The sequence below is a fragment of the Leptosomus discolor genome, unplaced genomic scaffold, assembly GCF_034619465.1.
Source record: "Leptosomus discolor isolate bLepDis1 unplaced genomic scaffold, bLepDis1.hap2 HAP2_SCAFFOLD_78, whole genome shotgun sequence".
Taxonomy (NCBI): domain Eukaryota; kingdom Metazoa; phylum Chordata; class Aves; order Leptosomiformes; family Leptosomidae; genus Leptosomus; species Leptosomus discolor.
In genome coordinates this window covers 132,303-146,573 of record NW_028237739.1, presented here as the reverse complement: position 1 = coordinate 146,573, position 14,271 = coordinate 132,303, and the positions used below count along the sequence as shown (strand labels likewise).

The following is a 14,271-nucleotide window of genomic DNA, read 5'->3' as shown; positions in this document are numbered from 1 at the left end:
TCTAGATGTTTGGCTTTACCTCTAGATGTTTGGCTTCAGATCTAGAAATTGGGCTTTTCATCTAGATTTGGGGATTTACCTCTAGATGTTGGGCTTTAGCTCTAGATTTTGGGTTTTAAATCTGGATTTTTGGCCTTGCCTCTAGAAGCTGGGCTTTACCTCCAGACATTGGGCTTTACCTCTAGATGTTGGCTTTTAACCTCTAGATCTTGGGCTTTACCTCTAGATGGTAGGGTTTACATCTAGATCTTTGGCTATAATTCTAGATGTCGGGCTTTAACTCTAGATTTTGGAATTCACCTCTAGATGGTAAGCTTTACCTCTAGATGGTAAGCTTTACCTCTAGATGTTGGGCTTTACCTCTAGATGTTGGGCTTTACCTCTAGATGTTGGGTTTTACATCTAAATGTTTGGCTTTACATTTAGACGTCGGACTTTAACTCTAGGTTTTGGAATTCACATCTAGACATTAGGCTTTACCTCTAGATTTTGTGTTTTAAATCTATATTTTTGGCTTTACCTCTAGAAGCTGGGCTTTACCTCTAGACTTTGGGCTTTACCTCCAGATTTTGGGTTTTACCTCTATATATTGGGCTTTACCTCTAGATGTTGGGGTTTAAATCTAGATATTTGGCTTTAACTGTAGATGTTGGGCTTTAACTCTAGATTTTGGAATTCACAACTAGATGTTAGGCTTTACCTCTAGATGATGGGCTTTACCTCTAGATGTTGGTCTTTACCTCTAGATTTTGAAATTCACATCTAGGTGTTTTGCTTTACCTCTAGATGCTTGGCTTTACCTCTAGATTTTGGGGTTTACCTCTAGATGTTTGACTTTACCTCTATAAGTTGGGCTTTACATGTAGATATTGCGCTTTACGACTAGATGTTGGGCTTTAACTCTGGATTTTGGAATTAACCTCTAGATGTTAGGCTTTACCTCCAGATGTTGGGCTTTACATCTAGATGTTGGGCTTTAGGTCTAGAAGTTGGGCTTTACATCCAGGTTTTGGGATTTACTTCTAGATTTGGGGCTTTACCTCTAGATTTTGGATTTCAAATCTAGATTTTTGGCTTTACCTCTAGAAGGTGGGCTTTACATCTAGATGTATTGCTTCTTCTGTAGATATCGGGCTTTAACACTAGATTTTGGAATTCACCTCTAGATGTTAGGCTTTACCTCTAGATGTTAGGCTTTACCTCTAGATGTTAGGCTTTACCTCTAGATGTTTGGCTTTACCTCTAGATGTTTGGCTTCAGATCTAGAAATTGGGCTTTTCATCTAGATTTTGGGATTTACCTCTAGATGTTGGGCTTTAGCTCTAGATTTTGGGTTTTAAATCTGGATTTTTGGCCTTGCCTCTAGAAGCTGGGCTTTACCTCCAGACATTGGGCTTTACCTCTAGATGTTGGCTTTTAACCTCTAGATCTTGGGCTTTACCTCTAGATGGTAGGGTTTACATCTAGATCTTTGGCTATAATTCTAGATGTCGGGCTTTAACTCTAGATTTTGGAATTCACCTCTAGATGGTAAGCTTTACCTCTAGATGTTTGGCTTTACCTCTAGTTTTTGGTCTTTATCTCTACATTTTGGAATTCACCTCTAGATGTTAGGCTTTACTCTAGATATGAGGCTTTACCACTAGATGTGCGTTTTACAGCTAGATGTTTGGCTTTAACTGTAGATGTCAGGGTTTAACTCTAGATTTTGAAATTCACCTCTAGACGTTAGGCTTTACCTCTGTATATTTGACTTTACCTCCACATGTTGGGCTTCAGCTCTAGACGTTGGGCTTCAGCTCTAGACGTTGGGCTTCAGCTCTAGACGTTGGGCTTTACCTCTAGATGTTGGTCTTTACCTCTAGACTTTGGGCTTTACCTCTAGATGTTGGGCTTCAAATCTAGATTACCGGCTTTACCTCTAGATGTTGGGCTATATTTTTCGATTTTTCGATTTAAAACTAGAGTTTTGTCTTTACCTCTAGATGTTGATCTTTACCTCTAGATTTTGAAATTCACATCTAGGTGTTTTGCTTTACCTCTAGATGCTTGGCTTTAACTGTAGATGTCGGGCTTTAACACTAGATTTTGGAATTCACCTCTAGATATTAGGCTTTACCTCTAGAAGTTGGGCTTTAGGTCTAGATGTTGGGCTTTAGGTCTAGATGTTGGGCTTTACCTCTAGATTTTGGGGTTTACCTCTAGATGTTTGACTTTACCTCTATAAGTTGGGCTTTACATGTAGATATTGGGCTTTACGACTAGATGTTGGGCTTTAACTCTGGATTTTGGAATTAACCTCTAGATGTTAGGCTTTACCTCCAGATGTTGGGCTTTACATCTAGATGTTGGGCTTTAGGTCTAGAAGTTGGGCTTTACATCCAGGTTTTGGGATTTACCTCTAGATTTGGGGCTTTACCTCTAGATTTTGGATTTCAAATCTAGATTTTTGGCTTTACCTCTAGAAGGTGGGCTTTACATCTAGATGTATTGCTTCTTCTGTAGATATCGGGCTTTAACACTAGATTTTGGAATTCACCTCTAGATGTTAGGCTTTACCTCTAGATGTTAGGCTTTACCTCTAGGTGTTAGGCTTTACCTCTAGATGTTTGGCTTCAGATCTAGAAATTGGGCTTTTCATCTAGATTTTGGGATTTACCTCTAGATGTTGGGCTTTAGCTCTAGATTTTGGGTTTTAAATCTGGATTTTTGGCCTTGCTTCTAGAAGCTGGGCTTTACCTCCAGACATTGGGCTTTACCTCTAGATGTTGGCTTTTAACCTCTAGATCTTGGGCTTTACCTCTAGATGGTAGGGTTTACATCTAGATCTTTGGCTATAATTCTAGATGTCGGGCTTTAACTCTAGATTTTGGAATTCACCTCTAGATGGTAAGCTTTACCTCTAGATGTTGGGCTTTACCTCTAGATGTTCGGCTTTACCTCTAGATGTTGGGCTTTACCTCTAGATGTTGGGCTTTACCTCTAGATGTTGGGCTTTACCTCTAGATGTTGGGCTTTACCTCTAGATGTTGGGCTTTACCTCTAGATGTTGGGCTTTACCTCTAGATGTTGGGCTTTAATTCTAGATGTCGGGCTTTAACTCTAGATTTTGAAATTCACCTCTAGATGGTAAGCTTTACCTCTAGATGTTTGGCTTTACCTCTAGTTTTTGGTCTTTATCTCTACATTTTGGAATTCACCTCTAGATGTTAGGCTTTACTCTAGATATGAGGCTTTACCACTAGATGTGCGTTTTACAGCTAGATGTTTGGCTTTAACTGTAGATGTCAGGGTTTAACTCTAGATTTTGAAATTCACCTCTAGATGTTAGGCTTTACCTCTATATATTTGACTTTACCTCCACATGTTGGGCTTCAGCTCTAGATGTTGGGCTTTACCTCTAGATGTTGGGCTTTACCTCTAGATGTTGGGCTTTACCTCTAGATGTTGGGCTTTAACTCTGTAAGTTGGACTTTACCTGTAGACATTGGGCTTTAAGACTAGATGTTGGGCTTTACCTCTAGATGTTGGACTTTACCTCTAGACTTTGGGCTTTACCTCTAGATTTTGGCTTTACATCACTTTGGCTTTACCTCTAGATATTTGGCTTTACCTCTAGATATTTGGCTTTTCCTCTAGATGTTGGTCTTTACCTTTAGAAGTTGGGCTTTACATCCAGATGTTGGGCTTTACCTCTAGATGTTGGGCTTTACCTCTAGATATTTGATTTACATCCAGATGTTAGGCTTTACCTCTAGATGTTGGGTATTGCCTCTGGATGTTGGGCTTTTTTGGGAGGACATTTATGAAATAAGGGACATGTGAACAATCCAGCCCTTTTAGAGAATCTGAGCTGGGACGTACTGGAACTGCTGAAAGCATAAACAACTTCTGGTGCAGGGGGCATGAACATCTTGCAGGTGCAGAAGTAGAGACAGCCGCCATTAATGACGCAGTTTTAATTTCTTGAAGAAGATGGGTGTGAACATTTTTGAACGTGGCTTGAACATGACTCGCACTGTGGCCAATCAGGTTGGACTATGGGCCGTTATTTGCGATGAAGCCAATCAGTATTTATTGGTTGTGGTCGAGGGTTATAAATTGCACTGGAAACACGGAAATTAAGGTTCACTTGTTAGATCACATTGATCGTGTCAGTGTCCTCACGCAGCTCCCGCAAGTGGTGCCCGAACAGGGACCCTCAGATTCCTCAGAACAAAGTTGCAAGACTTGGAGAGGAAGAGGGTGGAAGGCCAACCGAAAGAGATCCGCTGCCCGGGTGGAGTAATTAAAAAAAAAAAAAAGAAAAGGAAAGAAAAATAAAAGAGTAACAGCGATCTGCCCAGTCGCTAAGCAGTGACTCACATAGTTGCCAGGAAGGAGGAGAGAAAAAGAAGGTGCGCACCTCGTCATGAAACGATTACGGAATCTCACCCTGATCAGGTGAGCAGTCGGGGAGACAGATGGGGTTGGACAAGCAACAGGAGGCTGTCCTAAATCTGCTCCAGCACATACTCTCAGTGAGAGGACTGAATCCTCGGCTCTTAAAGTGCTGTTATTATGGGCATGGAATAGAAGTTTAATCCCTTCTGTGGGAGTTGCTTTTGAACTCGCTATGTGGGAGGCCATAGGTAAAGAGTTATGGGAAGATATAAGCTCGGGGGGAGCGAGAGCAAAAGAAGCAGGCAAGTACGCCACGTTATGGAAATTGCTTATGGAGATGTTACGTAGTATGAAAGCTGAAAGAACTGCTGCAGCTTCTGCCTTTGCTGCCTTTACCCCCTCCTCTGGCGATTCTTCACCAACAACTACTACTTCTATTTTTTCTACGCGAATTTCTGTTCCTGTTCCACCTCCCTTGACCCCTGCTAATCAGACGCAGACCGCGAGTTCGGGGGCTGGTGGGGCCTCCTCGGGGACTGCACCCTCGGAGGAGGAGGTGCGCCATAATGGCGGCGACGCGATCGCAGTAAGAAGGGACTCGGAAGAGAACACGGAAAAACTACAAGGGGGCTTGGGCAAAGAAAAGGGGGAAGCACGTGAACCAGCAGACCCACCCAAATCCCACCCCTATCCTGAAGACACAGCAACCCGCCCAACATCCCACCCTTATCACGACGTCACAACGACCCTCCCAGAATCCCGCCCTTATCGCAACGTCACAGTGACCCACCTAGAATCCCGCCCTTATCCCGACATCACAACGACCCGCCCAGAATCCCGCCCTTATCCCACCGTCACAACGGCCTGCCTACAGGAAGACTCTCTTTCTCCGGGGATCATGTCGAAACAAAAGTAGAAAAAGGAACTGCTTGATGAAGTCCTACAGCAACTCATAAACAAACTATCGGCACTCAATACAGCAGCGGACAGCAACAAGAAGAATCCAGAAAACGCTGCGACTCATAATCCTTTTGCTGTACCGTCATCACTACCAGTGCCTTTGTCGCAAATGCCTGTGCCAACTACTTCATTGTCAAATACGCTATTAAGTGAACAAGAAGCAGGACGAAGATGGAAAGGAGTAATTCGTGATGCCCTAATTGAAGGAAATTTTCTTCCTTCTGCCTTTCCTATCGTTACAGATCAGGCAGGAGGTAGAAAATGGGAACCGTTTGATTGGAAAATCCTTGAAAAAGCACGTTTAGCAGTATCACAATATGGGCTTCAATCTAGTTATACTCAACAATTATTACAATCTATTTTTACAGCAGATGTTTTGTTACCACTTGATTCACAACAGATTGCTAATTCTTTTGTCCCCTTCTCAACAGCTTATGTTCTCCAAGGCCTGGCAACAACTCTGTGACTAGGAGGCTGCACGACCAAGGCAGCAAGGGGATCCATTGTATGGGGTACAAGCACAAATGCTAACAGGCCAAAGTCCTTTTGCGAGCGTGGCTTTACAACAAGGTTTTATAGGAGAGGTATTACAATTGTCACAGCAGTTAGCTTACCAAGCAATGATTTCAGTCAGGGAACCAGGAAAGATATGTTCCTTTGCCAACATTCAGCAGGGTCCACAAGAAAGTTTTCCTTCTTTTATTGATCGTTTAGATCAGGTTATTAGAAGTCATCCAGATTTGGCTGAGGGAATGAAGGAAAAGGTTTTTAAAGTGTTTGCCTTTGAGAATGCTAATGATACAACAAAAAAAGCTTTAAGTACCCTACCCAGAGATGCACAAGTAGCTGATATGCTTGAAGTTCTAGAACGCACCAATGGTACCGCGTCCTTACTTGCTGCTGCTGTATACAGTGCGGTTCAGCCCCTCATAGATAGAAAGGAGGGAGGCAAGCAAAAGAGATGTTTCAATTGCAGGACAATGGGTCACTTTATCAGCCAAGGTAAACTCATTTCAGTCCCTCTGTAAATCAAACTTCCGCAGTTACACGGCGTACCAAATTCTAATCGCACTGTAGGTTTGTGCTTGCCAGGCAGGTTTAAAAAGTGCTTAATTTTTCAGTCATTGCAATAGGGTCAAAGCAGGTCCTTAGTTTAAAACTATTTTTTAAACTGTCTTATGATCTGTATGTGTCTGGTCAAAAAGAAAGCTTCATAATGCTATTTTTATCCATGATGTTAGCTGGCTGTAAAATATGAGACATTTTATCTAAAGCAGGTAAAGAAATTCAGGATTCATTTACAAGTTGCCTATAAAGTTGTGTAATTTGAAAAGCAGTGTTCATTATGAAAGAGCTCTCAAGTTCCTTGTAAAGATAATCTAATTAAAAAAAAAAATACAAAAAAGGGGGATCTGCATAAAAGATATAAAAGCCTTTGACAGATTTCTTGAAGTGCAATGGAGAATGGAGAATACCTGCTTGATAACACGTAGTTGTTATTGAGTTTTCTCAGATTCAGTTGACAACCCAGAGGCGACAATCTCTGTCCGGCTGCAGGAGCCAATGAGGACCGGGACTCCCTAGGCGCGCCCCGGGACCTTTTCTCGGAGGGGCTCCCTGACTCATCTGGCTCGCTGCAGGGGCAGACACGGTCCATCTACGGAAAAAGGTATTCTTGCTGGTCTGGTTCTGTAATTTGCTAAATGTTCACACTGTGCACCGATCGGCATTGATGTCAACATGTATTTTCACCACTTGCACTGATATTTAACTACGTGAATGGGGTTAGTCTGCTTGGTGTTGTGGTTGGTATTGTAGTAATCATGTTTGCAGGTGTCTTCTTGTGTCTTTTGTGTGAATGGTGTAAAGGAGCTCCTTGTGTGATAGCGTAGAAACTGGTTATCAATATTTGAATGTGTGAGTGAGTGAGACGCAGTGTTATTGTCATCATTATATAGAAGATATTTTGTTAACCGCACTTTGCTGCTTTTCACAAAAAAAAAAAAAAAAAAAAAAAAAAAGGGGGAGCAATGGGACAACAAAAGAGCTACCGCCCAATATGTTCTTGATTTGCGGCGACCGCGCATTAGCTCCAAGTCATAGGCAGTGGTTGAATATCTTGAATATCTCGTTCCTGTCCCAAAAGCGAAGGCGACGGGCCGCAGCCGGCCTGACGGAGATGTGTGATGATAATGTGGAATTGTGGTCTGCCACTGCTCGAGTGCTTGCATCATTTTTCGCGCCCGGCGTAGCTGCAGCACAAGCACTCAAGCAAATAGAGAAATTAGCTTGCTGGTCAGAAAAGCAGTCTAATATAACTACACAAATCCTAGAACAGATGCTATTAGATCAAAATAGCTTAAGACGTGCGGTCTTGCAGAACCGTGCAGCTATTGATTTCTTGCTTCTAGCACAAGGTCATGGGTGTGAAGATGTCCAAGGGATGTGTTGCTTCAACCTGAGCGATCATGGAGAATTGATTCATCAGCAGTTGCGGTGGCTGAAGGAGCACAGCCAAAAGATTCAGAAGGATACGAATTTGTTCGACTTATGGCTGCAAACATCTTTGGAAATCTCTCCCCTTGGTTACTAGGCTTAATCAAAGAAAGCATACGATGGCTTATTATAATTATATTGCTATTGCTAGGGTTAGGCTTTGTATGGAATTTGCTGCAGAAAGGCATATCGAGTCTCGTTCACAGAGTTTTATTTGTGCAAAACGAAAAAGGGGGAATTGTGGGAGCGTAGCTCGCTGAAAACAGGCATGGAATGCTAGAGGGCCTGCACAGGGAAAACTCTGTTGAACAGTTTGTCTAAACTAATATAGTAGGCCTCAAGGTCGAAGCGTCCTTGAGGGTCAGAATAGAAGAATTAGAAGCTAACATCCGTATGAGGCGGAACGCATTAGTATTAATAGTAAAGTGATAGGTAGAAGCAGATGACTGATGTGTGTATAGCACAATTAGAGTTTATGAAAAACTGCAAGTCATGATGACTTTGGAAAATTATGCTATATAAGAAAGTGCATCTGTACAATAAAAGGAGTTTCCTGATATAACTCATATTGAGTCTTTTGTGGATTCTCCAACTCCCGTCTCCGCACCTGGCCAGGAGAACACAGTGTTTCAGAAGAGCTGTGTTCACACACTCCTTCCTTGAGGTTTGAACATCTGTGCACTCTTTTGATGCCTTCAGAATTTTTTCGTGCTTTTGATACCTGTGACCTGTTCAGAAAAGGTCTGACTTGTAGACATCTCCCAAGGACAGAAAACCATGAGAACGAACTCGCATCTTCAGTTGAAAGTTGCTGTCAACTGGACATTGATGAATCTTTAAATGCTTAATATATGAAAACAGGAACACGTGGAAGTTTAAATACGAATTGGCATCAAAGGTCACAAATTTCCTCCAGCACAAAGGTCTCCAATTTGTTCTTCAGCAATAATAACTGACTGCATGAACCTTGTTATTACCTTCCCCTGATGGCTCAAATGGAGATGATGCACTGATTGCAACAGTAGTGCCTCTGGTACAGTCTTCAGAGGTATTGAAGGCTGTTCGGAAAAAGTTGTGACCCCTCACACTTCAAGACTTGCCTTTTCTTTGGTAAGAGAAATGGTAAGTGTTGCAGTCAAAAGTTTCTTAGCCCTCCAATGACCACCAAGTTTTACTGCTCTGCTGTAGAAGTACGGCTGAGCAATCTCTTCCGTTTGGGACAGGTAACTAATGTGTCTCTGCTTTTGTCCTCAAAGGCTGAGTCGCAGCTCGTGCCTTGCAGGACAGCTGTGTCTGCACTGCAGTTGATGCGTTTAGTTCCATCAGCAAAGCTCTCCATAGTACCCGCCTTTGTGACAGAAGCCGTTGTTCAAGGTGCTGGAATTGGGGTGCAGATGAAGAGTTCCTCAAAGAAGAAAGGTCACTTCTCTGGGAGCTGCCCGGTTCTTAACGGCGATGTCCCTGTGTGTTTCACAGCTGGGCTTCCTTCCCTGCAGTTGTGAAGTCCCACACAACATGGGTTCAGTTCTAGTGAAGGGAACCAGGGTTGTAGCCCTTAACATCTTTGGACATAAGATTGGAGTGGGCCTGCAGGATGTAGGTGTGATCTCCACAGCCCTGGTATTCATAGGACCGGTGTTCTTGTGGCAGGTGGTAGATGCACACCCAGAAGTGGAATGTATAACACTTAAAATGTTTCTAAGAACTCGTGTTCTTGTAAGGTCAGTATTCTTTTCTGCCTGAGCTGCAGGAGGAAGATAAGGAAGTGTTGACACTGAGGAGCTCCTCTCAAAAATGTCGTGCCCTAAGTGTGAGCTTGCTTTCCGTCTGGGCTATCCAGAACTCACTTTACAAGTAAAGCCTTGAGTTAGAAATCCTTCAGGGCAGAAATAACTTTTTTTTTTACGTTGTGCACTCATGTGCATGCAGGTAGCTTTCAAGTAACATTGGGCATTGCTTAACCAATATATTTGCTATGGAAAATATATTGCCATGGACACCATTTCAATGCAAACGAAGGAAGTGTTATCTTGGGTGTGCAAGAGCAGGAAAACCTGGGGAGTGTTATTTCGAGATCGTGTGGAAGACTGGTAAATACACAATCTTGTGCAATCGGTGACAGTCTTTATGAATTCTTATTTTTCTAGAGAGCTCAGATTGGAAGAGGAATAGCTTGATCTGGTCTTGACTGTCCTGTAACTTGCCTAAATCTGTTCTCTTTTAATGTCTTTAGATGAAAAGAATCGATTTGCAGTTGAGCTGGATGAATTTGGGTCAGATACAATGAGTGAAATCAATATTGTTGGGCGAATTATCTTAAATGTTTGGAGAACGATGAGAAATGAGGTAAAGTTTCAAAAGGTTAATGTATTTGACTGGCTGGGTTTTTTTTAATTGTAGTAGATTTTGTTGAACATTTCATGTAACTTGTGTAACTGCCTGTTCTCTGTTTGTACACCTTTTCAAACAGAGCATTCTACCGCTGGGTCAGACTGGGTTTTGCGTGTCACTGGGATGTAAAATACTGAAGCCCTTACCTTTCAGTCATGTTACGTGATGATGTTCCTTTTCACTCCTTTCTGGGTTTTGAGAACAACTTACCCGTTTTCACAACTTGTCAAGTGTGGTGCTTTTACGAAATTAACTACTTGAACTTCCTTTAAGCTGTCAGACTTACTCATTGCTTTGCTGTTTAAGACCTTACATTTAATATTCAGATGGTTCAGTCCTTAGAAGTCCTGTTCTGACCAAATTCAGACCTGACCTTTGTGATTTACTTAATTCAGCGTATTCTTTTCAACTGATGAGGGATATTCTTTCCTGACTTGTAAATAGTTCGGGACTTCTACGTATGTATGTTTACCTTTTTTAGCAAAGAATCCTAATACAAAGTTAATAAATTGAGTTGTCACAGTTTTTAAAAAGTAGGGATTTCTCTGACGATGAAAGACATGACGCAGGTTAACACAGCCTCTGTGTTTTTCTAGGTGCATCTAATGAATTACCCTTTTGAAAACGTGGGCTTTCATGTTCTTCATCACCGTTTTCCTTTATTTACTCTCCGAGTGCTGTCTGATTCGTTTGATAATAAGGCAGATGTCTACGGGTGGAGCTATTGATCCAGTTTGTTTGTTCCTTTTAAGGCCAGATCCTTAACATGGGAATAGGTGTGAGCTAAAGTGAGCATAGGGAGAAATAATCAGTTTAGCTCAGGTACTGGAACAGTCTGTATGCAACAACATGAGCTTATTTACTCTGCTGTTGTGCTGTGCTCTGTTGTGTCGTTGTACCCTCAATATTTCATCTCTCTGTATGTTTCTGTTTAAAGTACACAAAACCAAAGCAAATGCTCAGTCCCAGTTCCACCGTATCTGAATAGATGGACCATGTTGAAGTTCTGGAAGGTTTTTATTTTGTATGTACTATTCCTCAGAAAGACTTTTAATGAACTGCCAGGTTTCTGTTTTACTTCACGGTGCATGCCAACAAAGCTAGGCTCCAAAGGAGAACAAAACAGTGTGCGAGATGTTAAGGCAGTAACTACAGCTGCTTAAAAACAGCCTTTATATGACATGTATCACACTGGGCTTCACTCTTCGCTAGAGTGATTTGGTGTTGTGTGGTGTGAACAGCTCATAAAGCTGAGTGCTGATCTGAGCGTCATTCATGACATACAGATGATTTCTGTTCAAGTTAAATACTTTGCAACTAGGTGGAAACTTGGTTTAGCACTGAAATTATAAATCTATGTGCAGCTGAGATAGGTGTTGTTAATACAGAAGGTGTTATATTAACAGTTGTTTGGATTGTTAATATTGAAGGGGTTTGTTCCACCAAAGTCCACTCAGTTAAAAAACCCTGTAAATGGGGGAAGAGCAACTGGAGTTTCTGTTTCAGTAGTCCTTTGGGGGAGTGGGGAAAACAGTACAAAGTGTGTCATTGAGATAGGCCTTAACAGCAGTTTGCTGTAGCACAGTCTGTGTCTCTCTTTAGAATACATAAGTGTTTATTTCTGTGTGTCACGTTTTTGAAAGAGCCGTGTGAGAATGTCCTGGGGGGAATTTTGTTTGCTGGTTTGTAACAAGCTGTCATAAAAACTCGTTGTTATTAGTAGAAAGAGCAACACTGTCCTGATGGTTTATAACGAGGCGTTGCCTTTCACACATGGAAAACAGTTGCTCATTCTGTTGGCTGGGTCCGTGGGGATCTCCAGTTGTCAGACAAACTGGATTGGATTGAGGGAACGCGTGAGATGGCGAGACTTTTTGGCATTCAGTTCTTACACGTATGAACAAGGGGCTCCCAGGTAAGATCTGGTTTTCCTCACACTTCACAAAAGCAAAACAGTCTTTATACAATCATTCTCCAGGATCTTTTCAGTTAGTGTGTGTATTTTCATAAGGTCACAGAAAACTGTTTCGCATGACATGAAATGTAAAGGAAGGGCATTCAAAAGCGGTACTAATGGACTGAATGGTTAGTCTCAGAGGTTAAAAATAGCTGTTTATTTTTAACAATGAGTGCCCCAGAGGTAATCACGCCAGTGAGTCTCTTCTACTGACTGAGTCTGAGAATGAATGCTTTTTAAAACAATAACCAGTAAATTTAGAACGCCTTAGAAAGATGGGATGGTTTTCTTCCAGGGCAGGCAAAGCTGCATCGAGTGTGTGCTGAGTGACACGTGCTGTGAAGCAGACCTCTGGGTGAGATCTGATGGTAAGACAAGGAGGGCTCTGGCTTTATTAAGGACATGTGTCATGCAAGTCGTGTGTGGTTCTGTTATTTCGATACCAGCATCAGAGGGAGCGGGAGCAGGACAGAGGGATACTTACACTGCTCTTCCTTTGAGACCCCAGCAGTTTCCAGCAATACCAAGGGCTTTCCTTGCCCAGATTCCGAGGGACTGGACCAACTAGACTGTTTTCATGGCTTCTCATGAGCCCTGAACAGCGCCTGAAACAAGAGACAACTCACTCATGTGGTCTGCGCTGCTGTTGTCTTCTTTCCTGCCCTCCTCCTTCTTTCCTGCCCTCCTTCTGCTTTCTGTCTTAACAGATTGTAGCTGAGCTGACCAGGACTGATTATTTTGCCAACTTCTGTGGACAAAAAGACAACTTGGAAACTGCTGTCCTGAGCAGACCAGCGTTGTCCTGAGCCAGCCCGAAACGGGAGTGTCTGAAGCTGCCGGTCCTTAACACTCCAACCCAACTCAAGAGCGTTGCCATCTTTTCCCTTGGACTGCAGTTGCCTGGGTCACCTCGTGCCCCAGTGCAGGTTCTTGTTGGTCTTGCTGGTGCTGGCCCTGTGTTTTGGGCGGGGGGCGGCCCTGGCAGCAGAACCCCGGTGGTGTTCAGTTGGTATTTGCCAGTTCAGCTCCCTGACCCGGTTCACCACGTTCCCCGAAAAGTGCCGCTGTTGGAGCGAGGGAGGAGAAACGCAGAGCTAGGGCCAGGGAGGGGGGGCTGGCGTGCTGCCGACGTAGGGGTGCTTGAGCGGTCACGGCTGCAGCCCGCAGAGCCTGTGCTGCCTGTCATTTTCTCAGATGGCCGTGCGTGGGGGTGAGCACAGAAACAGGCTGCGTGTTCTGTCCTGACTGCTCTTTGCTCTTTCCTTCTGTGCACTCAGGTTTTGTTCCCACTGAAACTTTCCAGATCACAACAATAGCAGTTGCAGCAATTCCCAGTCACCTCAAATAATTTTTTTTCTCTCAGAAGAATCATCGCTGCCATTTATGTAGATACTCCTTTTCTCCTTAGCTGGAAAAGATGTGAAACGGAATAGCACTAAGAACAGATTTCAGATATTTTGTTTTCCATATTTTTGTATCTCATATGAAGTTTTACAAGACCTTTTTTAAAGGTGGATTTTTCTTTTATTAAGCTATCATGACTGTTCCATAGTAGACTAAACAAATCTAAGAGGGAGATGGTCATAGACCTAGGGATTATTAGTCAGATGACTGAAGAACTTGCTGAACACTAGAAAAAAGAAAACAAAACCAACCCAAACCCCTCGCTCTTGCCAGATCCAGTCCCTGAGCACCTCATCACACACCTGAGCTCAGCACTGGACACAGCTTAGTGCAAGGCAGCAGCAGCAGCTCATGCTGCTGCAGAGCTACACTTTCAAACCCCAACCTGTTTGTGAGGTAGCAGGGTCTGGTTAAAGCTGCTGGTTCTCTGAGTTCATTGATAACGTCAGAGTTAAAGAAATTAGACCGAAGCCATTCAGTACAATACTTGAATGTGTAGTGCGTCAGGCAGAGGGCTTTTGAGCCGTGATTGAGTTGCTTACAAAGAACAGAATCAGGATTACCTGGGGCTGTTCTTTGATATTTTGGGATTTTCAGTCCTTTGCCACCCATGTGTGTAATTTTCAGCTATTTTGGCTTTTATTGTGAATGGACACAGTGAATACCTGGCTATCAGTGCT

The 14,271-nt window shown here is 42.8% G+C and overlaps 1 pseudogene; it reads left to right on the top strand.

Annotated features, from left to right (window-relative positions):
• Nucleotides 1–7,122: 7,122 nt before the first annotated feature.
• LOC147413143 (syncytin-A-like) lies at nt 7,123–8,176 on the top strand (annotated as a pseudogene).
• Nucleotides 8,177–14,271: the final 6,095 nt, after the last annotated feature.